Below are 25,066 nucleotides of genomic sequence, written 5' to 3'. Positions count from 1 at the left end.
CCAGTGATGACTTTATGGACTTCATCATAAAATTGGGAACTCTACTTCTCTCAAGGCTGGATGGTCTTGAGTACAGACTCTTTCAGGATGAGGTGCTGATGCACAGGTTGGCCAAAGAGAAACCGGCTGAAGAGTAAAGGACAGAGTTAGCCTTGCAACGTCTTCTTTACCGTCTTTGCTTTTCTTCTGTTCCGTCTCCCCCCTTTAAGGTGGTCCAGCGTTGAAACAGATGTAGGGAACAAAGCCTCCATGCATACCCCAGCCCTGGAAGAACCTAAGTTCTCGGTTAAATAAAAGATCATTTCTGTTAACCTGGATCCCGTCTCCCTTGTGATTGTGTTTTGTGGCAGATTAAATCTCGCCTCGGCTCTGGGCCCATGTCACAACGTCCTTTGTGTAAAGCGAACATTGTCTCATAAGACACAATACCACATCACTGCGAAAAGTTGACATGTTTGCAGCGATGTGGTATTGCACCTCGGATAATACAGCAGATATACGAAATGAGATTTCATGGGAAAACCGGGCCTGTCACTGGGTAGTTGGGATATCAAAGTCAGCATGAGCTCTTTTTTCTAAGTGCGCAACCAACATCATGTTTCTGAAATGTCTACAGTAAGAATCGTTAGTGCGTGTGTGGCTTTTTTCCTCTAAAAGATTTTCTACATTTAGCTTCAACGAGTGGACTACAAAGCATCACACCGGTAGCAATGCTGCAAAAAAGTATGACTTTAAGGATTGTTGTTTGCATTCCACATATCTTAACAGTAGGCTTCAAGGAGATTGTGGAAGTGCCTTTAGCTCCGACGTAAGTGCTAAAATGTTCCGTAAACCTTAAAGCCCGCAGATTTCAACTACGCAAAACCGTTTGAGAGGAGAGGCGCATCAGAATGGAATGTCGGTTGAGTGCCCATGACTCTTTAAGACTATATTTTCAGGGATCATTTCTATAGTTCTTTGCTTGGAAATGTGTTTTGAAAATGTTTGTCTCCCAACCCACGATGAAGAGTTGTGATGCTCCTTTCAGAGCGTGAACTGGGCACAGAGCGGCGACTTTGTTTGTGAACTCTGTGCTGTTGATGACCGTTCTGTATTGCTTTTTGCAATATTGAAGAAAGGGGTGTGTTCTGAGTGGTGTTTGTTGTTCAAGTCTCATTTGGCGATTATTGTTTTTTTGGGCCTGCATCCCCTATAAAGCAAACTTTGTCCAAATGTGCAGTCAAGTGCTAGGAGTAGGTTGTGTGAGGCAGCAGTTTTGTTCAATCGTCAGCGTGTCCACCTGCTTGTTCTCCAAATATAGAACCACCTACAGGTGTAGCCAGTGATGACTTTATGGACTTCATCATAAAATTGGGAACTTGAGTACAGACTCTTTCAGGATGAGGTGCTGATGCACAGGTTGGCCAAAGAGAAAACGGCAGAAGAGTAAAGGACAGAGTTAGCCTTGCAACGTCTTCTTTACCGTCTTTGCTTTTCTTCTGTTCCGTCTCCCCCCTTTAAGGTGGTCCAGCGTTGAAACAGATGTAGGGAACAAAGCCTCCATGCATACCCCAGCCCTGGAAGAACCTAAGTTCTCGGTTAAATAAAAGATCATTTCTGTTAACCTGGATCCCGTCTCCCTTGTGATTGTGTTTTGTGGCAGATTAAATCTCGCCTCGGCTCTGGGCCCATGTCACAACGTCCTTTGTGTAAAGCGAACATTGTCTCATAAGACACAATACCACATCACTGCGAAAAGTTGACATGTTTGCAGCGATGTGGTATTGCACCTCGGATAATACAGCAGATATACGAAATGAGATTTCATGGGAAAACCGGGCCTGTCACTGGGTAGTTGGGATATCAAAGTCAGCTTGAGCTCTTTTTTCTAAGTGCGCAACCAACATCAAGTTTCTGAAATGTCTACATTAAGAATCGTTAGTGCGTGTGTGGCTTTTTTCCTCTAAAAGATTTTCTACATTTAGCTTCAACGAGTGGACTACAAAGCATCACACCGGTAGCAATGCTGCAAAAAAGTATGACTTTAAGGATTGTTGTTTGCATTCCACATATCTTAACAGTAGGCTTCAAGGAGATTGTGGAAGTGCCTTTAGCTCCGACGTAAGTGCTAAAATGTTCCGTAAACCTTAAAGCCCGCAGATTTCAACTACGCAAAACCGTTTGAGAGGAGAGGCGCATCAGAATGGAATGTCGGTTGAGTGCCCATGACTCGTTAAGACTATATTTTCAGGGATCATTTCTATAGTTCTTTGCTTGGAAATGTGTTTTGAAAATGTTTGTCTCCCAGCCCACGATGAAGAGTTGTGATGCTCCTTTCAGAGCGTGAACTGGGCACAGAGCGGCGACTTTGTTTGTGAACTCTGTGCTGTTGATGACCGTTCTGTATTGCTTTTTGCAATATTGAAGAAAGGGGTGTGTTCTGAGTGGTGTTTGTTGTTCAAGTCTCATTTGGAGATTATTGTTTTTTGGGGCCTGCATCCCCTATAAAGCAAACTTTGTCCAAATGTGCAGTCAAGTGCTAGGAGTAGGTTGTGTGAGGCAGCAGTTTTGTTCAATCGTCAGCGTGTCCACCTGCTTGTTCTCCAAATATAGAACCACCTACAGGTGTAGCCAGTGATGACTTTTTGGACTTCATCATAAAATTGGGAACTCTACTTCTCTCAAGGCTGGATGGTCTTGAGTACAGACTCTTTCAGGATGAGGTGCTGATGCACAGGTTGGCCAAAGAGAAACCGGCTGAAGAGTAAAGGTCAGAGTTAGCCTTGCAACGTCTTCTTTACCGTCTTTGCTTTTCTTCTGTTCCGTCTCCCCCCTTTAAGGTGGTCCAGCGTTGAAACAGATGTAGGGAACAAAGCCTCCATGCATACCCCAGCCCTGGAAGAACCTAAGTTCTCGGTTAAATAAAAGATCATTTCTGTTAACCTGGATCCCGTCTCCCTTGTGATTGTGTTTTGTGGCAGATTAAATCTCGCCTCGGCTCTGGGCCCATGTCACAACGTCCTTTGTGTAAAGCGAACATTGTCTCATAAGACACAATACCACATCACTGCGAAAAGTTGACATGTTTGCAGCGATGTGGTATTGCACCTCGGATAATACAGCAGATATACGAAATGAGATTTCATGGGAAAACCGGGCCTGTCACTGGGTAGTTGGGATATCAAAGTCAGCCTGAGCTCTTTTTTCTAAGTGCGCAACCAACATCAAGTTTCTGAAATGTCTACATTAAGAATCGTTAGTGCGTGTGTGGCTTTTTTCCTCTAAAAGATTTTCTACATTTAGCTTCAACGAGTGGAGTACAAAGCATCACACCGGTAGCAATGCTGCAAAAAAGTATGACTTTAAGGATTGTTGTTTGCATTCCACATATCTTAACAGTAGGCTTCAAGGAGATTGTGGAAGTGCCTTTAGCTCCGACGTAAGTGCTAAAATGTTCCGTAAACCTTAAAGCCCGCAGATTTCAACTACGCAAAACCGTTTGAGAGGAGAGGCGCATCAGAATGGAATGTCGGTTGAGTGCCCATGACACTTTAAGACTATATTTTCAGGGATCATTTCTATAGTTCTTTGCTTGGAAATGTGTTTTGAAAATGTTTGTCTCCCAACCCACGATGAAGAGTTGTGATGCTCCTTTCAGAGCGTGAACTGGGCACAGAGCGGCGACTTTGTTTGTGAACTCTGTGCTGTTGATGACCGTTCTGTATTGCTTTTTGCAATATTGAAGAAAGGGGTGTGTTCTGAGTGGTGTTTGTTGTTCAAGTCTCATTTGGAGATTATTGTTTTTTTGGGCCTGCATCCCCTATAAAGCAAACTTTGTCCAAATGTGCAGTCCAGTGCTAACGTAGGTTGTGTGAGGCAGCAGTTTTGTTCAATCGTCAGCGTGTCCACCTGCTTGTTCTCCAAATATAGAACCACTCACAGGTGTAGCCAATGATGACTTTATGGACTTCATCATAAATTTGGGAACTCTACTTCTCTCAAGGCTGGATGGTCTTGAGTACAGACTCTTTCAGGATGAGGTGCTGATGCACAGGTTGGCCAAAGAGAACCCGGCTGAAGAGTAAAGGACAGAGTTAGCCTTGCAACGTCTTCTTTACCGTCTTTGCTTTTCTTCTGTTCCGTCTCCCCCCTTTAAGGTGGTCCAGCGTTGAAACAGATGTGGGGAACAAAGCCTCCATGCATACCCCAGCCCTGGAAGAACCCAAGTTCTCGTTTAAATAAAAGATCATTTCTGTTAACCTGGCTCCCGTCTCCCTTGTGATTGTGTTTTGTGGCAGATTAAATCTCGCCTCGGCTCTGGGCCCATGTCACAACGTCCTTTGTGTAAAGCGAACATTGTCTCATAAGACACAATACCACATCACTGTGAAAAGTTGACATGTTTGCAGCGATGTGGTATTGCACCTCGGATAATACAGCAGATATACGAAATGAGATTTCATGGGAAAACCGGGCCTGTCACTGGGTAGTTGGGATATCAAAGTCAGCCTGAGCTCTTTTTTCTAAGTGCGCAACCAACATCAAGTTTCTGAAATGTCTACATTAAGAATCGTTAGTGCGTGTGTGGCTTTTTTCCTCTAAAAGATTTTCTACATTTAGCTTCAACGAGTGGACTACAAAGCATCACACCGGTAGCAATGCTGCAAAAAAGTATGACTTTAAGGATTGTTGTTTGCATTCCACATATCTTAACAGTAGGCTTCAAGGAGATTGTGGAAGTGCCTTTAGCTCCGACGTAAGTGCTAAAATGTTCCGTAAACCTTAAAGCCCGCAGATTTCAACTACGCAAAACCGTTTGAGAGGAGAAGGCGCATCAGAATGGAATGTCGGTTGAGTGCCCATGACTCGTTAAGACTATATTTTCAGGGATCATTTCTATAGTTCTTTGCTTGGAAATGTGTTTTGAAAACGTTTGTCTCCCAGCCCACGATGAAGAGTTGTGATGCTCCTTTCAGAGCGTGAACTGGGCACAGAGCGGCGACTTTGTTTGTGAACTCTGTGCTGTTGATGACCGTTCTGTATTGCTTTTTGCAATATTGAAGAAAGGGGTGTGTTCTGAGTGGTGTTTGTTGTTCAAGTCTCATTTGGAGATTATTGTTTTTTGGGGCCTGCATCCCCTATAAAGCAAACTTTGTCCAAATGTGCAGTCAAGTGCTAGGAGTAGGTTGTGTGAGGCAGCAGTTTTGTTCAATCGTCAGCGTGTCCACCTGCTTGTTCTCCAAATATAGAACCACCTACAGGTGTAGCCAGTGATGACTTTATGGACTTCATCATAAAATTGGGAACTCTACTTCTCTCAAGGCTGGATGGTCTTGAGTACAGACTATTCTGTCCTGGCAATAGTGTTCTGAACCAAGCGCTGACAGATAGCTAACAGAAATAAAGCTCCATCACACGTTCTTCTTTTGTGCTTATGTGATGCACACTTTACTTTACTGTAAAACTGAAAAGAAACACAAATATACAAATTACAAAATGGTTCACAAAATACAATGGATATTTTTCTCATTCACAAACATCCACTTACACATTTAAACAACTAAATAAACAACCGATATATATATATAAATATCTATATATATATACATCAATCACATGCTTGAGGAAAAAGATCTCACAACTCAATTAGCATAATAGCCGCTAGATCGCGCTAGCTTTCAGTATTAAACATTGATCCCTAAGCCTCTCAATAATGACCAGCTTTAACTTAACTTACGTAATAATACTACAGTTGTTGTTTAATATGAAATTTGTAACTTACGATCGTATCTACTCCAAGGATTAGACAGCAAACAATGACGTGGTTCTAAACGCTGGTCACCGAACACGAGTATCTTCTTCTACTGCTTTACGAGCTTCCTGTTGCGTCCTATCAAGCAGTGTGATAACATTTTTTGCCACTAGGTGTCACACCAGGACTACTTAAACAAATCCAAATACACTTACAAACAGAAACTAACACTGCACAGAACACTCCCCGCATGGTATAACTTGTTATACCACTATACATTTTGATTACTTGACAAAAGTAAGACTATGTCACAAATAGGTCTTAGATATTCTCTGACAGTGCCCTGCTTAGCAGTCTTTACCATGACCTTACGAATTTTTCCGTCGGATGAGGCTACCATCTTTGTTATGAGACCAATTGGCCACTCACTGCGCTTCACTTCCCCATCCTTCAACAGAACTACATCCCCTTCTTGAACATTATCTCTCTCCTCTGTCCATTTCCTCCTTGGTTGCAAGGTAGACAAGTACTCCTGCTTCCATCGCTTCCAGAATGAATCTGCCAACATCTGGACTTGGCGCCATTGATTTTTGTGCAGGTGACCTAACTCAAAGTTTCCTGGAGGAGCAGGAGCAACACTCGCCTTCTGAGTTAAGAGCATCGCTGGTGAGAGCACTTGAGGCATGCCCGCATCTGTTGAAATTGGGGTTAAGGGTCGGGAATTCATAATGGCCATGACTTCCGCCATTTATGTTGTTAAGACCTCATGCGTGAGTCTTGTGGGAGTTTTCATCAAGAGAGCATCCAGAATACGTCTGGCTATGCCGATCATTCTTTCCCACACCCCCCCCCATATGGGAGGAGTGCGGAGCATTAAATGTCCAAGTACAGCCTTGATTCTTTAAGAAACATTTCAACTCGGTTGGGGATGAATCGGAACTGTCAATTTGGAGTTCTTTAACTGCTCCGACAAAATTCGTCCCTCTGTCTGAACGAAAATGCTTAACGGGTCCTCTGACAGCCAAGAAGCGTCGCAAAGCACAAATGAAACTGGATGCTGATAGAGACTCCATGACCTCCATGTGAACTGCCCTGGTACTCAAGCAACTGAATATGACAGTCCACCGCTTGTTCTCAGTACTGTTCCCTCTTGTCTTGCGTGTCACCACAGTGAATGGACCAAATACATCAAGACCTGTGTGTGTAAAAGGTGGATCCATAGAAACTCTGTCCAAGGGCAAGGCAGACATCTTTTGACTCTCCATTCTACCCCTTAGCTTCTTGCATAACACACATTTGTGGATAACACTTGAGATTAGTCTTTTGCCATTAACAATCCACAAACCAGCACTGCGTATTGCACCCTCTGTAAAATGACGGCCTTGATGAGCCACTTGATCGTGGTAATACTGAATTAAGAGATCAACCACGTAATTGTTAGGTGGGATTATCAAGGGATGCTTCTTTGGTTCTGAGACATCAGCACAGTGAATGCGGCCCCCTACTCTTAACAACCCAATATCGTCCACAAAAGGGTCAAGTCTTTGGAGTGTGCTACGCTGCGAGACTTTACCATGCTTGGTCAGACTCTCAAATTCCTCTCTGTACACTTCTCGCTGTACAGTTTTGATTATAGTTGACTTAGCTTGTGAAATCTCCACATCTGAGGTTTTAGCACATTGATGCCACTTTCTGCATAGATTGTTAGATCGAGATTGCGAGAACGATCTTGCAATGTGAGTAAGGGTAGTGACAGCCCTCACTAAAGATCTCCAGCTTGAGAAACGTTCAAATCTGCTTGAGCCAAGTGACTGCTCTGTAATGTTAGTCATCTGTGTGTTCACCTGAGGGTGAATTTCAACATCCTCTTCTGCTCTGACAAGTCCATATGACGAATCTACACTACATGCTATAGGACCACTTTCCTTAAGAAACCCTGGACCTGAGAACCAGTTGGTTAGGGGTAAGTGGGCTGCTGCCACAAACCTAGTAGCATGATCTGCTGGGTTCTGTTCAGAACAGACGAAATGCCATTGGCTAGGTTCCGTGTTTTTTCTTATGCGTGCAACCCTATTAGCCACATACATGTAGAATCTTCGTGTCACATTGTGAATGTAACCAAGCACTATACGACTGTCAGTGTAGAAATGGATGTTGTTAAGCTCTGTGTCAAGTTCTTCCTTTATGAGCTCCATCAACTCAACAGCCAGAACTGCTGCACATAGCTCGAGTCGTGGAACAGTGTGAGCAGGGAAAGGGGCCAATTTGGATCTTCCCATTACAAACCCTACATGAGGCTTCCCATTTGAGTCTATTACTCTTAAGTACGCTACTGCAGCAATAGCTAAAGTAGAAGCGTCTGAGAAAACGCACAGCTCTCTGTGCTGAGCTCCAAATACTGATGTTGGAACGTAAGCTCTGGGTATTTGCAGTTGATCAAGCTCGGCCAGAGATGAAGTCCATGCTTTCCATTGGTCTCCTTTTTCTAATGGAAGAATGGCGTCCCAATCCTGTTGCATAGTTGAAAGTTCTCTTACTAGAGCTTTGCCTTGCATGGTGACTGGGCAGACAAACCCGAGAGGATCATACAAACTATTGACTGTTGAAAGGATACCTCTTCTAGTGAAAGGTTTGTGATCCTGAGAAACTCTGAATGTAAAGCAGTCCGCTTTGAGGTTCCAACTTATGCCAAGGCTGCGTTGGAGGGGTATTGGATCCTTATCAAAATCTAAGTCTTTGAGATCTTTGGCCCTCTCACTAGATGTAAAAGCTTCCATAACTGAAGCACTGTTGGAGGCTACTTTATGCAGGTTCAGACTTGACTTCGCCAACATTGTCTGTGTGCGCCTTAAGAGATCAACAGCTTCTCTTTCAGTAGGGACAGATATGATGCCATCATCAACATAGAAATTGCGGAGTACAAAATCCTTGGCGTCCGTTCCGCACTCCGATTCACCACGCTCTGCCGCTCGTCTTAGAGCGTATATAGCGACTGCTGGCGAAGGACTGTTGCCAAAGACATGTACAGTCATTCTGTAATCAATGATTTCCTTTTCTGCACAGTTGTCTTTATGCCAAAGGAAACGAAGATAGTTGCGATGCTGCTCTTTTACTTTGAAACAATAGAACATTTGTTCTATGTCTGCCATCACCGCTATCTTCTCCCTACGGAAACGCAACAGCACTCCTAATAGAGTATTGTTGAGGTCAGGTCCGCTCAGTAAAACATCATTGAGGGAGATCCCTCCACACTGCGCACTCGAATCAAAGACCACCCGAATTTTGTCAGGTTTGTGGGGGTGGTAAACTCCAAAAATTGGTAAATACCAACATTCTTCTCTGGATTGCAAGGGTGGAGCAGGTTCTGCTTGTTTGTTTTCAATCACTTTTTGCATGAAATCAAAGAAATGCGTTTTCATTTTTGGTTTCTTTAAGAGAGTACGCTGTAATGAGTTCAGCCTCTGCATAGCTTGCTCTCTGTTGTTTGGTAGTTGAATTCTTGGAAAACGGAATGGAAGTGGCGCCACCCAGTGATTATCCTCGTCGACATACACCTCCTTGTCCATTATTTCTAGGAAGATTTTATCCTCCACAGACAAAGCAACTTTATCATCCTCTGGAGATAAGAAGAACACATTCTCCTTCAAGCACTTTGTATAGCTCTCACTAGATTTTAAACGTTTGAGAGAACATGGTGGATCAGGTAAGTATGACAAAAGAGGTGACTCCCCCCGTTCTACAATGTTGATGCCTTTTGTGCATGGAGAGAAGAATGAAGTTCGTCCATTTGGAAGTATGTTGGTCTTGTAAGCGTTCACACTAGACTGCCGATGAGTCCCATCAAGACAAACTTCTCCCACTATTACCCAGCCTAAGTCCAAGCGTTGTGCATAAGGTGTATCTTGGGGTCCATTGTACTGCTCACGCACTTTGTGTACACTAAGAATGTCTCGTCCCAAAAGCAGAAGCATAGGAGCGCTAGGATCTAAAGGTGGGATTTTCTCTGCCACCGCAGTGAGGTGAGGGAAATGCAAAGCTACCTCAGGCGTAGGAATCTCAGATCTATCATCTGGTAAGGTGTTGCACTCTAACAAGGGCGGAAGAGCAACTACAGTTTTCCCATCAAGCGACTCAATTGAAAATCCACTTACTTTCCTCCCCGCCGTGGACACAATGCCTGAACACGTCTTCAGTGTATAGGGGGAAGACCTGCTTACGATGTTGAACAGATCAAAGAACTGTGACTTTGCCAATGACCTATTACTCTGTTCATCCAGTACAGCATAAATACATTTGGCTTTTTCACGTTGGTTAGAGGGATAAACCTTTACGAGACAAATCTTCGAACACGACTTGGGTTTATTAGCTTCTCCGCAAATCTCAGTGCACTTGTTGTTAACCTCGGCAGTGTCTTCCTCTGTTTTTTCCTTGATTTGGTCTGCTGTTGATACCGATGCTTCAATAGACCACGGAGCAGGACCCGGATGCATGGCTGCATTGTGTCGGTCACTGTCACATTCTCTGCACTTAACAGATGCTCTGCAGTCTCTTGCAACATGCTTAGTGGAAGCACAACATCTAAAACAGATGGACTTTTCCTTCAGATGAGCTTTTCGTTCGTCTAGGTGTTTAGTTCTAAACGTGCGACACTTATGAAGTGGATGAGGCTTATTGTGTATGGTGCAAAACTTATCTGGATCTACATTCTCATCTGGGTTTCCGTCTTTGTTTGGTCGTGCAGCCATTATTTCAGTTTTCTTGACGAAGACAGATGTTCTGTTATTTGACCTCACAGCTCCATCAAATTTTGAGTTGTTCAAACGGCCGGTTGTGGCGAGTGCAAAACTAGGATCGTTTCTAGTTCTTGCTTGTCTACAAACAAATTCGACGAAGAAGCAGAATGGAGGAAAATACACATTATGGTCCTCCTTATACCTGGAACCTTGTGTAATCCATTTGTCTTGGAGACTGAATGGCAGCTTTTCTGCGATGGGGTTAACTCCCCTCGCTGTATCAAGGTAAGCGAGTCCGGGTAAACGACCACTCTGCTTTGCAGATTGCAGTTCAAGCAACAAGTCCCCAAGATCTCTCAGACGATAGGTGTCCTTGTTTGTGATGTGAGGGAAAGCCTCAAGTCTCCTTAACATTGCCTGCTCAATGACCTCTGGACATCCATAACAGTCTTCAAGGCGACACCATATCATTTGCACTCCTAAAGCAGGGTTACTGACATGAACGGATTTAATTCGTTTGGCATGTTTAGATGAATCAGGACCGAGCCATCTGACGAGAAGGTCAATCTCCTCTCTACTAGTTATACTGAGTTCACTGGTTACAGCTTGAAAAGATGTTTTCCACGCCCAGTAATTTTCCGGACAGTCATCAAATTGGAACAAGCCTGAACTCACCATTTCTTTTTTCAACAAATATGTAGTGAAGTCACTAACTTGTGGTGGTGCTGGAGTAGAGCACCCAGCTGGGACTTGAGAAGGTAGGCCCGATTCACGCTGCATTCGTACTGGATAGTTTTGATGCCGTACTTCATCAGCTCCATCAAATGGCTCAATTTTTACATTTGAAGGAAAACACTGAAAGTCGTGTTGAATTTTCTGTTCCTGGCTCATAGGAATTGTTTCAGCATTCGAGTCCTCTTTTGCCATTGCACAATGAGAAGTAATTGAGCCTGCAGCATGACTCTGAGTCACATAACTTGCATTCTCACTTGCATGTTGGGAATTAGGAGCATTTTGTAGCTGTGAGTATTTCTGCACATACTCTTTGGTGCGTTCAGCTCTGCTTGAGATGAACGATTCTTTTCCTAGGTCGACACTGGCTTCATCTTCTCCATAACCCGCAGCTTCGTAAACCTCTGCCTCTGTAGATGCTGCTACAGCTTCTTTCTGCAGTTGTAACACATATAAATCAGCTTCAACCTCTGCTTTTCTGCGTGCTGCTTCCGCTAGTGTTTTCTGTTGATGTTCTTCAATTTCAGCTCTCTCTCTCATAATGCTGGCTTCCTTCTCTGCATAAGAGGCTTTTACTTTGTATGATGCTGCTTTAGCTCTAGCCGTGGTTGCCGCTACACTAGCTGAAGATCTACTTGAACGATGTGATCTGCTTGACCGTGATTTTGTTTCAAGAGCTTGATCAGCTTCCTTGAGAGGCTGTGACTCATCCATCTTGATATTATATTAACTGTCAGCTGGACGAAATCAAGTTTGTTTGTCCTCACCCGCCGTGCAGACGATCTTTTACTATTCTGTCCTGGCAATAGTGTTCTGAACCAAGCGCTGACAGATAGCTAACAGAAATAAAGCTCCATCACACGTTCTTCTTTTGTGCTTATGTGATGCACACTTTACTTTACTGTAAAACTGAAAAGAAACACAAATATACAAATTACAAAATGGTTCACAAAATACAATGGATATTTTTCTCATTCACAAACATCCACTTACACATTTAAACAACTAAATAAACAACCGATATATATATATAAATATCTATATATATATACATCAATCACATGCTTGAGGAAAAAGATCTCACAACTCAATTAGCATAATAGCCGCTAGATCGCGCTAGCTTTCAGTATTAAACATTGATCCCTAAGCCTCTCAATAATGACCAGCTTTAACTTAACTTACGTAATAATACTACAGTTGTTGTTTAATATGAAATTTGTAACTTACGATCGTATCTACTCCAAGGATTAGACAGCAAACAATGACGTGGTTCTAAACGCTGGTCACCGAACACGAGTATCTTCTTCTACTGCTTTACGAGCTTCCTGTTGCGTCCTATCAAGCAGTGTGATAACATTTTTTGCCACTAGGTGTCACACCAGGACTACTTAAACAAATCCAAATACACTTACAAACAGAAACTAACACTGCACAGAACACAGACTCTTTCAGGATGAGGTGCTGATGCACAGGTTGGCCAAAGAGAAACCGGCTGAAGAGTAAAGGACAGAGTTAGCCTTGCAACGTCTTCTTTACCGTCTTTGCTTTTCTTCTGTTCCGTCTCCCCCCTTTAAGGTGGTCCAGCGTTGAAACAGATGTAGGGAACAAAGCCTCCATGCATACCCCAGCCCTGGAAGAACCTAAGTTCTCGGTTAAATAAAAGATCATTTCTGTTAACCTGGATCCCGTCTCCCTTGTGATTGTGTTTTGTGGCAGATTAAATCTCGCCTCGGCTCTGGGCCCATGTTACAACGTCCTTTGTGTAAAGCGAACATTGTCTCATAAGACACAATACCACATCACTGCGAAAAGTTGACATGTTTGCAGCGATGTGGTATTGCACCTCGGATAATACAGCAGATATACGAAATGAGATTTCATGGGAAAACCGGGCCTGTCACTGGGTAGTTGGGACATCAAAGTCAGCCTGAGCTCTTTTTTCTAAGTGCGCAACCAACATCAAGTTTCTGAAATGTCTACATTAAGAATCGTTAGTGCGTGTGTGGCTTTTTTCCTCTAAAAGATTTTCTACATTTAGCTTCAACGAGTGGACTACAAAGCATCACACCGGTAGCAATGCTGCAAAAAAGTATGACTTTAAGGATTGTTGTTTGCATTCCACATATCTTAACAGTAGGCTTCAAGGAGATTGTGGAAGTGCCTTTAGCTCCGACGTAAGTGCTAAAATGTTCCGTAAACCTTAAAGCCCGCAGATTTCAACTACGCAAAACCGTTTGAGAGGAGAGGCGCATCAGAATGGAATGTCGGTTGAGTGCCCATGACTCTTTAAGACTATATTTTCAGGGATCATTTCTATAGTTCTTTGCTTGGAAATGTGTTTTGAAAATGTTTGTCTCCCAACCCACGATGAAGAGTTGTGATGCTCCTTTCAGAGTGTGAACTGGGCACAGAGCGGCGACTTTGTTTGTGAACTCTGTGCTGTTGATGACCGTTCTGTATTGCTTTTTGCAATATTGAAGAAAGGGGTGTGTTCTGAGTGGTGTTTGTTGTTCAAGTCTCATTTGGAGATTATTGTTTTTTGGGGCCTGCATCCCCTATAAAGCAAACTTTGTCCAAATGTGCAGTCAAGTGCTAGGAGTAGGTTGTGTGAGGCAGCAGTTTTGTTCAATCGTCAGCGTGTCCACCTGCTTGTTCTCCAAATATAGAACCACCTACAGGTGTAGCCAGTGATGACTTTATGGACTTCATCATAAAATTGGGAACTCTACTTCTCTCAAGGCTGGATGGTCTTGAGTACAGACTCTTTCAGGATGAGGTGCTGATGCACAGGTTGGCCAAAGAGAAACCGGCTGAAGAGTAAAGGACAGAGTTAGCCTTGCAACGTCTTCTTTACCGTCTTTGCTTTTCTTCTGTTCCGTCTCCCCCCTTTAAGGTGGTCCAGCGTTGAAACAGATGTAGGGAACAAAGCCTCCATGCATACCCCAGCCCTGGAAGAACCTAAGTTCTCGGTTAAATAAAAGATCATTTCTGTTAACCTGGATCCCGTCTCCCTTGTGATTGTGTTTTGTGGCAGATTAAATCTCGCCTCGGCTCTGGGCCCATGTCACAACGTCCTTTGTGTAAAGCGAACATTGTCTCATAAGACACAATACCACATCACTGCGAAAAGTTGACATGTTTGCAGCGATGTGGTATTGCACCTCGGATAATACAGCAGATATACGAAATGAGATTTCATGGGAAAACCGGGCCTGTCACTGGGTAGTTGGGATATCAAAGTCAGCATGAGCTCTTTTTTCTAAGTGCGCAACCAACATCATGTTTCTGAAATGTCTACAGTAAGAATCGTTAGTGCGTGTGTGGCTTTTTTCCTCTAAAAGATTTTCTACATTTAGCTTCAACGAGTGGACTACAAAGCATCACACCGGTAGCAATGCTGCAAAAAAGTATGACTTTAAGGATTGTTGTTTGCATTCCACATATCTTAACAGTAGGCTTCAAGGAGATTGTGGAAGTGCCTTTAGCTCCGACGTAAGTGCTAAAATGTTCCGTAAACCTTAAAGCCCACAGATTTCAACTACGCAAAACCGTTTGAGAGGAGAGGCGCATCAGAATGGAATGTCGGTTGAGTGCCCATGACTCTATAAGACTATATTTTCAGGGATCATTTCTATAGTTCTTTGCTTGGAAATGTGTTTTGAAAATGTTTGTCTCCCAACCCACGATGAAGAGTTGTGATGCTCCTTTCAGAGCGTGAACTGGGCACAGAGCGGCGACTTTGTTTGTGAACTCTGTGCTGTTGATGACCGTTCTGTATTGCTTTTTGCAATATTGAAGAAAGGGGTGTGTTCTGAGTGGTGTTTGTTGTTCAAGTCTCATTTGGAGATTATTGTTTTTTTGGGCCTGCATCCCCTATAAAGCAAACTTTGTCCAAATGTGCAGTCAAGTGCTAACTTAGGTTGTATGAGGCAGCAGTTTTGTTCAATCGTCAGCGTGTCCACCTGCTTGTTCTCCAAATATAGAACCACTCACAGGTGTAGCCAATGATGACTTTATGGACTTCATCATAAATTTGGGAACTCTACTTCTCTCAAGGCTGGATGGTCTTGAGTACAGACTCTTTCAGGATGAGGTGCTGATGCACAGGTTGGCCAAAGAGAACCCGGCTGAAGAGTAAAGGACAGAGTTAGCCTTGCAACGTCTTCTTTACCGTCTTTGCTTTTCTTCTGTTCCGTCTCCCCCCTTTAAGGTGGTCCAGCGTTGAAACAGATGTAGGGAACAAAGCCTCCATGCATACCCCAGCCCTGGAAGAACCTAAGTTCTCGGTTAAATAAAAGATCATTTCTGTTAACCTGGATCCCGTCTCCCTTGTGATTGTGTTTTGTGGCAGATTAAATCTCGCCTCGGCTCTGGGCCCATGTCACAACGTCCTTTGTGTAAAGCGAACATTGTCTCATAAGACACAATACCACATCACTGCGAAAAGTTGACATGTTTGCAGCGATGTGGTATTGCACCTCGGATAATACAGCAGATATACGAAATGAGATTTCATGGGAAAACCGGGCCTGTCACTGGGTAGTTGGGATATCAAAGTCAGCATGAGCTCTTTTTTCTAAGTGCGCAACCAACATCATGTTTCTGAAATGTCTACAGTAAGAATCGTTAGTGCGTGTGTGGCTTTTTTCCTCTAAAAGATTTTCTACATTTAGCTTCAACGAGTGGACTACAAAGCATCACACCGGTAGCAATGCTGCAAAAAAGTATGACTTTAAGGATTGTTGTTTGCATTCCACATATCTTAACAGTAGGCTTCAAGGAGATTGTGGAAGTGCCTTTAGCTCCGACGTAAGTGCTAAAATGTTCCGTAAACCTTAAAGCCCGCAGATTTCAACTACGCAAAACCGTTTGAGAGGAGAGGCGCATCAGAATGGAATGTCGGTTGAGTGCCCATGACTCTTTAAGACTATATTTTCAGGGATCATTTCTATAGTTCTTTGCTTGGAAATGTGTTTTGAAAATGTTTGTCTCCCAACCCACGATGAAGAGTTGTGATGCTCCTTTCAGAGCGTGAACTGGGCACAGAGCGGCGACTTTGTTTGTGAACTCTGTGCTGTTGATGACCGTTCTGTATTGCTTTTTGCAATATTGAAGAAAGGGGTGTGTTCTGAGTGGTGTTTGTTGTTCAAGTCTCATTTGGAGATTATTGTTTTTTTGGGCCTGCATCCCCTATAAAGCAAACTTTGTCCAAATGTGCAGTCAAGTGCTAGGAGTAGGTTGTGTGAGGCAGCAGTTTTGTTCAATCCTCAGCGTGTCCACCTGCTTGTTCTCCAAATATAGAACCACCTACAGGTGTAGCCAGTGATGACTTTATGGACTTCATCATAAAATTGGGAACTCTACTTCTCTCAAGGCTGGATGGTCTTGAGTACAGACTCTTTCAGGATGAGGTGCTGATGCACAGGTTGGCCAAAGAGAAACCGGCTGAAGAGTAAAGGACAGAGTTAGCCTTGCAACGTCTTCTTTACCGTCTTTGCTTTTCTTCTGTTCCGTCTCCCCCCTTTAAGGTGGTCCAGCGTTGAAACAGATGTAGGGAACAAAGCCTCCATGCATACCCCAGCCCTGGAAGAACCTAAGTTCTCGGTTAAATAAAAGATCATTTCTGTTAACCTGGATCCCGTCTCCCTTGTGATTGTGTTTTGTGGCAGATTAAATCTCGCCTCGGCTCTGGGCCCATGTCACAACGTCCTTTGTGTAAAGCGAACATTGTCTCATAAGACACAATACCACATCACTGCGAAAAGTTGACATGTTTGCAGCGATGTGGTATTGCACCTCGGATAATACAGCAGATATACGAAATGAGATTTCATGGGAAAACCGGGCCTGTCACTGGGTAGTTGGGATATCAAAGTCAGCATGAGCTCTTTTTTCTAAGTGCGCAACCAACATCATGTTTCTGAAATGTCTACAGTAAGAATCGTTAGTGCGTGTGTGGCTTTTTTCCTCTAAAAGATTTTCTACATTTAGCTTCAACGAGTGGACTACAAAGCATCACACCGGTAGCAATGCTGCAAAAAAGTATGACTTTAAGGATTGTTGTTTGCATTCCACATATCTTAACAGTAGGCTTCAAGGAGATTGTGGAAGTGCCTTTAGCTCCGACGTAAGTGCTAAAATGTTCCGTAAACCTTAAAGCCCGCAGATTTCAACTACGCAAAACCGTTTGAGAGGAGAGGCGCATCAGAATGGAATGTCGGTTGAGTGCCCATGACTCTTTAAGACTATATTTTCAGGGATCATTTCTATAGTTCTTTGCTTGGAAATGTGTTTTGAAAATGTTTGTCTCCCAACCCACGATGAAGAGTTGTGATGCTCCTTTCAGAGCATGAACTGGGCACAGAGCGGCGACTTTGTTTGTGAACTCTGTGCTGTTGATGACCGTTCTGTATTGCTTTTGCAATATTGAAGAAAGGGGTGTGTTCTGAGTGGTGTTTGTTGTTCAAGTCTCATTTGGAGATTATTGTTTTTTTGGGCCTGCATCCCCTATAAAGCAAACTTTGTCCAAATGTGCAGTCAAGTGCTAACTTAGGTTGTATGAGGCAGCAGTTTTGTTCAATCGTCAGCGTGTCCACCTGCTTGTTCTCCAAATATAGAACCACTCACAGGTGTAGCCAATGATGACTTTATGGACTTCATCATAAATTTGGGAACTCTACTTCTCTCAAGGCTGGATGGTCTTGAGTACAGACTCTTTCAGGATGAGGTGCTGATGCACAGGTTGGCCAAAGAGAACCCGGCTGAAGAGTAAAGGACAGAGTTAGCCTTGCAACGTCTTCTTTATCGTCTTTGCTTTTCTTCTGTTCCGTCTCCCCCCTTTAAGGTGGTCCAGCGTTGAAACAGATGTAGGGAACAAAGCCTCCATGCATACCCCAGCCCTGGAAGAACCTAAGTTCTCGGTTAAATAAAAGATAATTTCTGTTAACCTGGCTCCCGTCTCCCTTGTGATTGTGTTTTGTGGCAGATTAAATCTCGCCTCGGCTCTGGGCCCATGTCACAACGTCCTTTGTGTAAAGCGAACATTGTCTCATAAGACACAATACCACATCACTGCGAAAAGTTGACATGTTTGCAGCGATGTGGTATTGCACCTCGGATAATACAGCAGATATACGAAATGAGATTTCATGGGAAAACCTGGCCTGTCACTGGGTAGTTGGGATATCAAAGTCAGCCTGAGCTCTTTTTTCTAAGTGCGCAACCAACATCAAGTTTCTGGAATGTCTACATTAAGAATCGTTAGTGCGTGTGTGGCTTTTTTCCTCTAAAAGATTTTCTACATTTAGCTTCAACGAGTGGACTACAAAGCATCACACCGGTAGCAATGCTGCAAAAAAGTATGACTTTAAGGATTGTTGTTTGCATTCCACATATCTTAACAGTAGGCTTCAAGGAGATTGTGGAAGTGCCTTTAGCTCCGACGTAAGTGCTAAAATGTTCCGTAAACCTTAAAGCCCGCAGATTTCAACTACGCAAAACCGTTTGAGAGGAGAGGCGCATCAGAATGGAATGTCGGTTGAGTGCCCATGACTCTTTAAGACTATATTTTCAGGGATCATTTCTATAGTTCTTTGCTTGGAAATGTGTTTTGAAAATGTTTGTCTCCCAACCCACAATGAAGAGTTGTGATGCTCCTTTCAGAGCGTGAACTGGGCACAGAGCGGTGACTTTGTTTGTGAACTCTGTGCTGTTGATGACCGTTCTGTATTGCTTTTTGCAATATTGAAGAAAGGGGTGTGTTCTGAGTGGTGTTTGTTGTTCAAGTCTCATTTGGAGATTATTGTTTTTTTGGGCCTGCATCCCCTATAAAGCAAACTTTGTCCAAATGTGCAGTCAAGTGCTAACGCAGGTTGTGTGAGGCAGCAGTTTTGTTAAATCCTCAGCGTGTCCACCTGCTTGTTCTCCAAATATAGAACCACTCACAGGTGTAGCCAATGATGACTTTATGGACTTCATCATAAATTTGGGAACTCTACTTCTCTCAAGGCTGGATGGTCTTGAGTACAGACTCTTTCAGGATGAGGTGCTGATGCACAGGTTGGCCAAAGAGAAACCGGCTGAAGAGTAAAGGACAGAGTTAGCCTTGCAACGTCTTCTTTACCGTCTTTGCTTTTCTTCTGTTCCGTCTCCCCCCTTTAAGGTGGTCCAGCGTTGAAACAGATGTAGGGAACAAAGCCTCCATGCATACCCCAGCCCTGGAAGAACCTAAGTTCTCGGTTAAATAAAAGATCATTTCTGTTAACCTGGATCCCGTCTCCCTTGTGATTGTGTTTTGTGGCAGATTAAATCTCGCCTCGGCTCTGGGCCCATGTCACAACGTCCTTTGTGTAAAGCGAACATTGTCTCATAAGACACAATACCACATCACTGCGAAAAGTTGACATGTTTGCAGCGATGTGGTATTGCACCTCGGATAATACAGCAGATATACGAAATGAGATTTCATGGGAAAACCGGGCCTGTCACTGGGTAGTTGGGATATCAAAGTCAGCCTGAGCTCTTTTTTCTAAGTGCGCAACCAACATCAAGTTTCTGAAATGTCTACATTAAGAATCGTTAGTGCGTGTGTGGCTTTTTTCCTCTAAAAGATTTTCTACATTTAGCTTCAACGAGTGGACTACAAAGCATCACACCGGTAGCAATGCTGCAAAAAAGTATGACTTTAAGGATTGTTGTTTGCATTCCACATATCTTAACAGTAGGCTTCAAGGAGATTGTGGAAGTGCCTTTAGCTCCGACGTAAGTGCTAAAATGTTCCGTAAACCTTAAAGCCCGCAAATTTCAACTACGCAAAACCGTTTGAGAGGAGAGGCGCATCAGAATGGAATGTCGGTTGAGTGCCCATGACTCGTTAAGACTATATTTTCAGGAATCATTTCTATAGTTCTTTGCTTGGAAATGTGTTTTGAAAATGTTTGTCTCCCAACCCACGATGAAGAGTTGTGATGCTCCTTTCAGAGCGTGAACTGGGCACAGAGCGGCGACTTTGTTTGTGAACTCTGTGCTGTTGATGACCGTTCTGTATTGCTTTTTGCAATATTGAAGAAAGGGGTGTGTTCTGAGTGGTGTTTGTTGTTCAAGTCTCATTTGGAGATTATTGTTTTTTTGGGCCTGCATCCCCTATAAAGCAAACTTTGTCCAAATGTGCAGTCAAGTGCTAGGAGTAGGTTGTGTGAGGCAGCAGTTTTGTTCAATCGTCAGCGTGTCCACCTGCTTGTTCTCCAAATATAGAACCACCTACAGGTGTAGCCAGTGATGACTTTATGGACTTCATCATAAAATTGGGAACTCTACTTCTCTCAAGGCTGGATGGTCTTGAGTACAGACTCTTTCAGGATGAGGTGCTGATGCACAGGTTGGCCAAAGAGAAAACGGCTGAAGAGTAAAGGACAGAGTTAGCCTTGCAACGTCTTCTTTACCGTCTTTGCTTTTCTTCTGTTCCGTCTCCCCCCTTTAAGGTGGTCCAGCGTTGAAACAGATGTAGGGAACAAAGCCTCCATGCATACCCCAGCCCTGGAAGAACCTAAGTTCTCGGTTAAATAAAAGATCATTTCTGTTAACCTGGATCCCGTCTCCCTTGTGATTGTGTTTTGTGGCAGATTAAATCTCGCCTCGGCTCTGGGCCCATGTCACAACGTCCTTTGTGTAAAGCGAACATTGTCTCATAAGACACAATACCACATCACTGCGAAAAGTTGACATGTTTGCAGCGATGTGGTATTGCACCTCGGATAATACAGCAGATATACGAAATGAGATTTCATGGGAAAACCGGGCCTGTCACTGGGTAGTTGGGATATCAAAGTCAGCCTGAGCTCTTTTTTCTAAGTGCGCAACCAACATCAAGTTTCTGAAATGTCTACATTAAGAATCGTTAGTGCGTGTGTGGCTTTTTTCCTCTAAAAGATTTTCTACATTTAGCTTCAACGAGTGGACTACAAAGCATCACACCGGTAGCAATGCTGCAAAAAAGTATGACTTTAAGGATTGTTGTTTGCATTCCACATATCTTAACAGTAGGCTTCAAGGAGATTGTGGAAGTGCCTTTAGCTCCGACGTAAGTGCTAAAATGTTCCGTAAACCTTAAAGCCCGCAGATTTCAACTACGCAAAACCGTTTGAGAGGAGAGGCGCATCAGAATGGAATGTCGGTTGAGTGCCCATGACTCGTTAAGACTATATTTTCAGGGATCATTTCTATAGTTCTTTGCTTGGAAATGTGTTTTGAAAATGTTTGTCTCCCAGCCCACGATGAAGAGTTGTGATGCTCCTTTCAGAGCGTGAACTGGGCACAGAGCGGCGACTTTGTTTGTGAACTCTGTGCTGTTGATGACCGTTCTGTATTGCTTTTTGCAATATTGAAGAAAGGGGTGTGTTCTGAGTGGTGTTTGTTGTTCAAGTCTCATTTGGAGATTATTGTTTTTTGGGGCCTGCATCCCCTATAAAGCAAACTTTGTCCAAATGTGCAGTCAAGTGCTAGGAGTAGGTTGTGTGAGGCAGCAGTTTTGTTCAATCGTCAGCGTGTCCACCTGCTTGTTCTCCAAATATAGAACCACCTACAGGTGTAGCCAGTGATGACTTTTTGGACTTCATCATAAAATTGGGAACTCTACTTCTCTCAAGGCTGGATGGTCTTGAGTACAGACTCTTTCAGGATGAGGTGCTGATGCACAGGTTGGCCAAAGAGAAACCGGCTGAAGAGTAAAGGTCAGAGTTAGCCTTGCAACGTCTTCTTTACCGTCTTTGCTTTTCTTCTGTTCCGTCTCCCCCCTTTAAGGTGGTCCAGCGTTGAAACAGATGTAGGGAACAAAGCCTCCATGCATACCCCAGCCCTGGAAGAACCTAAGTTCTCGGTTAAATAAAAGATCATTTCTGTTAACCTGGATCCCGTCTCCCTTGTGATTGTGTTTTGTGGCAGATTAAATCTCGCCTCGGCTCTGGGCCCATGTCCCAACGTCCTTTGTGTAAAGCGAACATTGTCTCATAAGACACAATACCACATCACTGCGAAAAGTTGACATGTTTGCAGCGATGTGGTATTGCACCTCGGATAATACAGCAGATATACGAAATGAGATTTCATGGGAAAACCGGGCCTGTCACTGGGTAGTTGGGATATCAAAGTCAGCCTGAGCTCTTTTTTCTAAGTGCGCAACCATTATCAAGTTTCTGAAATGTCTACATTAAGAATCGTTAGTGCGTGTGTGGCTTTTTTCCTCTAAAAGATTTTCTACATTTAGCTTCAACGAGTGGACTACAAAGCATCACACCGGTAGCAATGCTGCAAAAAAGTATGACTTTAAGGATTGTTGTTTGCATTCCACATATCTTAACAGTAGGCTTCAAGGAGATTGTGGAAGTGCCTTTAGCTCCGACGTAAGTGCTAAAATGTTCCGTAAACCTTAAAGCCCGCAGATTTCAACTACGCAAAACCGTTTGAGAGGAGAGGCGCATCAGAATGGAATGTCGGTTTGAGTGCCCATGACACTTTAAGATTATATTTTCAGGGATCATTTCTATAGTTCTTTGCTTGGAAATGTGTTTTGAAAATGTTTGTCTCCCAACCCACGATGAAGAGTTGTGATGCTCCTTTCAGAGCGTGAACTGGGCACAGAGCGGCGACTTTGTTTGTGAACTCTGTGCTGTTGATGACCGTTCTGTATTGCTTTTTGCAATATTGAAGAAAGGGGTGTGTTCTGAGTGGTGTTTGTTGTTCAAGTCTCATTTGGAGATTATTGTTTTTTTGGGCCTGCATCCCCTATAAAGCAAACTTTGTCCAAATGTGCAGTCCAGTGCTAACGTAGGTTGTGTGAGGCAGCAGTTTTGTTCAATCGTCAGCGTGTCCACCTGCTTGTTCTCCAAATATAGAACCACTCACAGGTGTAGCCAATGATGACTTTATGGACTTCATCATAAATTTGGGAACTCTACTTCTCTCAAGGCTGGATGGTCTTGAGTACAGACTCTTTCAGGATGAGGTGCTGATGCACAGGTTGGCCAAAGAGAACCCGGCTGAAGAGTAAAGGACAGAGTTAGCCTTGCAACGTCTTCTTTACCGTCTTTGCTTTTCTTCTGTTCCGTCTCCCCCCTTTAAGGTGGTCCAGCGTTGAAACAGATGTGGGGAACAAAGCCTCCATGCATACCCCAGCCCTGGAAGAACCCAAGTTCTCGGTTAAATAAAAGATCATTTCTGTTAACCTGGCTCCCGTCTCCCTTGTGATTGTGTTTTGTGGCAGATTAAATCTCGCCTCGGCTCTGGGCCCATGTCACAACGTCCTTTGTGTAAAGCGAACATTGTCTCATAAGACACAATACCACATCACTGTGAAAAGTTGACATGTTTGCAGCGATGTGGTATTGCCCCTCGGATAATACAGCAGATATACGAAATGAGATTTCATGGGAAAACCGGGCCTGTCACTGGGTAGTTGGGATATCAAAGTCAGCCTGAGCTCTTTTTTCTAAGTGCGCAACCAACATCAAGTTTCTGAAATGTCTACATTAAGAATCGTTAGTGCGTGTGTGGCTTTTTTCCTCTAAAAGATTTTCTACATTTAGCTTCAACGAGTGGACTACAAAGCATCACACCGGTAGCAATGCTGCAAAAAAGTATGACTTTAAGGATTGTTGTTTGCATTCCACATATCTTAACAGTAGGCTTCAAGGAGATTGTGGAAGTGCCTTTAGCTCCGACGTAAGTGCTAAAATGTTCCGTAAACCTTAAAGCCCGCAGATTTCAACTACGCAAAACCGTTTGAGAGGAGAGGCGCATCAGAATGGAATGTCGGTTGAGTGCCCATGACTCGTTAAGACTATATTTTCAGGGATCATTTCTATAGTTCTTTGCTTGGAAATGTGTTTTGAAAACGTTTGTCTCCCAGCCCACGATGAAGAGTTGTGATGCTCCTTTCAGAGCGTGAACTGGGCACAGAGCGGCGACTTTGTTTGTGAACTCTGTGCTGTTGATGACCGTTCTGTATTGCTTTTTGCAATATTGAAGAAAGGGGTGTGTTCTGAGTGGTGTTTGTTGTTCAAGTCTCATTTGGAGATTATTGTTTTTTGGGGCCTGCATCCCCTATAAAGCAAACTTTGTCCAAATGTGCAGTCAAGTGCTAGGAGTAGGTTGTGTGAGGCAGCAGTTTTGTTCAATCGTCAGCGTGTCCACCTGCTTGTTCTCCAAATATAGAACCACCTACAGGTGTAGCCAGTGATGACTTTATGGACTTCATCATAAAATTGGGAACTCTACTTCTCTCAAGGCTGGATGGTCTTGAGTACAGACTCTTTCAGGATGAGGTGCTGATGCACAGGTTGGCCAAAGAGAAACCGGCTGAAGAGTAAAGGACAGAGTTAGCCTTGCAACGTCTTCTTTACCGTCTTTGCTTTTCTTCTGTTCCGTCTCCCCCCTTTAAGGTGGTCCAGCGTTGAAACAGATGTAGGGAACAAAGCCTCCATGCATACCCCAGCCCTGGAAGAACCTAAGTTCTCGGTTAAATAAAAGATCATTTCTGTTAACCTGGATCCCGTCTCCCTTGTGATTGTGTTTTGTGGCAGATTAAATCTCGCCTCGGCTCTGGGCCCATGTTACAACGTCCTTTGTGTAAAGCGAACATTGTCTCATAAGACACAATACCACATCACTGCGAAAAGTTGACATGTTTGCAGCGATGTGGTATTGCACCTCGGATAATACAGCAGATATACGAAATGAGATTTCATGGGAAAACCGGGCCTGTCACTGGGTAGTTGGGATATCAAAGTCAGCCTGAGCTCTTTTTTCTAAGTGCGCAACCAACATCAAGTTTCTGAAATGTCTACATTAAGAATCGTTAGTGCGTGTGTGGCTTTTT

At 43.5% G+C, this 25,066-nt stretch overlaps 13 non-coding genes across 13 annotated transcripts; all 13 read left to right on the top strand.

Moving 5' to 3' along the window:
- Window positions 1–922: 922 nt before the first annotated feature.
- On the top strand, window positions 923–1,136 carry LOC137050016 (small nucleolar RNA U3). The gene has a single exon (XR_010899779.1). It is a non-coding gene; the product is annotated as a small nucleolar RNA U3 (small nucleolar RNA).
- Window positions 1,137–2,214: 1,078 nt separating this feature from the next.
- LOC137050062 (small nucleolar RNA U3) lies at window positions 2,215–2,428 on the top strand. The gene has a single exon (XR_010899822.1). It is a non-coding gene; the product is annotated as a small nucleolar RNA U3 (small nucleolar RNA).
- Window positions 2,429–3,532: 1,104 nt separating this feature from the next.
- On the top strand, window positions 3,533–3,746 carry LOC137050015 (small nucleolar RNA U3). The gene has a single exon (XR_010899778.1). It is a non-coding gene; the product is annotated as a small nucleolar RNA U3 (small nucleolar RNA).
- Window positions 3,747–4,850: 1,104 nt separating this feature from the next.
- On the top strand, window positions 4,851–5,064 carry LOC137050032 (small nucleolar RNA U3). The gene has a single exon (XR_010899794.1). It is a non-coding gene; the product is annotated as a small nucleolar RNA U3 (small nucleolar RNA).
- Window positions 5,065–13,484: 8,420 nt separating this feature from the next.
- LOC137050079 (small nucleolar RNA U3) lies at window positions 13,485–13,698 on the top strand. The gene has a single exon (XR_010899838.1). It is a non-coding gene; the product is annotated as a small nucleolar RNA U3 (small nucleolar RNA).
- Window positions 13,699–14,802: 1,104 nt separating this feature from the next.
- Window positions 14,803–15,016, top strand: LOC137050014 (small nucleolar RNA U3). Its single transcript, XR_010899777.1, has one exon. It is a non-coding gene; the product is annotated as a small nucleolar RNA U3 (small nucleolar RNA).
- A 1,103-nt stretch (window positions 15,017–16,119) lies between these two features.
- Window positions 16,120–16,333, top strand: LOC137050012 (small nucleolar RNA U3). The gene has a single exon (XR_010899776.1). It is a non-coding gene; the product is annotated as a small nucleolar RNA U3 (small nucleolar RNA).
- Window positions 16,334–17,437: 1,104 nt separating this feature from the next.
- On the top strand, window positions 17,438–17,650 carry LOC137050103 (small nucleolar RNA U3). The gene has a single exon (XR_010899860.1). It is a non-coding gene; the product is annotated as a small nucleolar RNA U3 (small nucleolar RNA).
- Window positions 17,651–18,753: 1,103 nt separating this feature from the next.
- On the top strand, window positions 18,754–18,967 carry LOC137050092 (small nucleolar RNA U3). The gene has a single exon (XR_010899850.1). It is a non-coding gene; the product is annotated as a small nucleolar RNA U3 (small nucleolar RNA).
- A 1,103-nt stretch (window positions 18,968–20,070) lies between these two features.
- LOC137049994 (small nucleolar RNA U3) lies at window positions 20,071–20,284 on the top strand. Its single transcript, XR_010899760.1, has one exon. It is a non-coding gene; the product is annotated as a small nucleolar RNA U3 (small nucleolar RNA).
- A 1,104-nt stretch (window positions 20,285–21,388) lies between these two features.
- On the top strand, window positions 21,389–21,602 carry LOC137050061 (small nucleolar RNA U3). The gene has a single exon (XR_010899821.1). It is a non-coding gene; the product is annotated as a small nucleolar RNA U3 (small nucleolar RNA).
- A 1,105-nt stretch (window positions 21,603–22,707) lies between these two features.
- LOC137050021 (small nucleolar RNA U3) lies at window positions 22,708–22,921 on the top strand. The gene has a single exon (XR_010899785.1). It is a non-coding gene; the product is annotated as a small nucleolar RNA U3 (small nucleolar RNA).
- A 1,103-nt stretch (window positions 22,922–24,024) lies between these two features.
- On the top strand, window positions 24,025–24,238 carry LOC137050031 (small nucleolar RNA U3). Its single transcript, XR_010899793.1, has one exon. It is a non-coding gene; the product is annotated as a small nucleolar RNA U3 (small nucleolar RNA).
- Window positions 24,239–25,066: the final 828 nt, after the last annotated feature.

This window comes from Pseudorasbora parva, chromosome 20 (genome assembly GCF_024679245.1).
Source record: "Pseudorasbora parva isolate DD20220531a chromosome 20, ASM2467924v1, whole genome shotgun sequence".
Taxonomy (NCBI): domain Eukaryota; kingdom Metazoa; phylum Chordata; class Actinopteri; order Cypriniformes; family Gobionidae; genus Pseudorasbora; species Pseudorasbora parva.
Note: the sequence above shows the minus strand (reverse complement) of the source record. Positions and strands in the feature narration are given on the sequence as shown.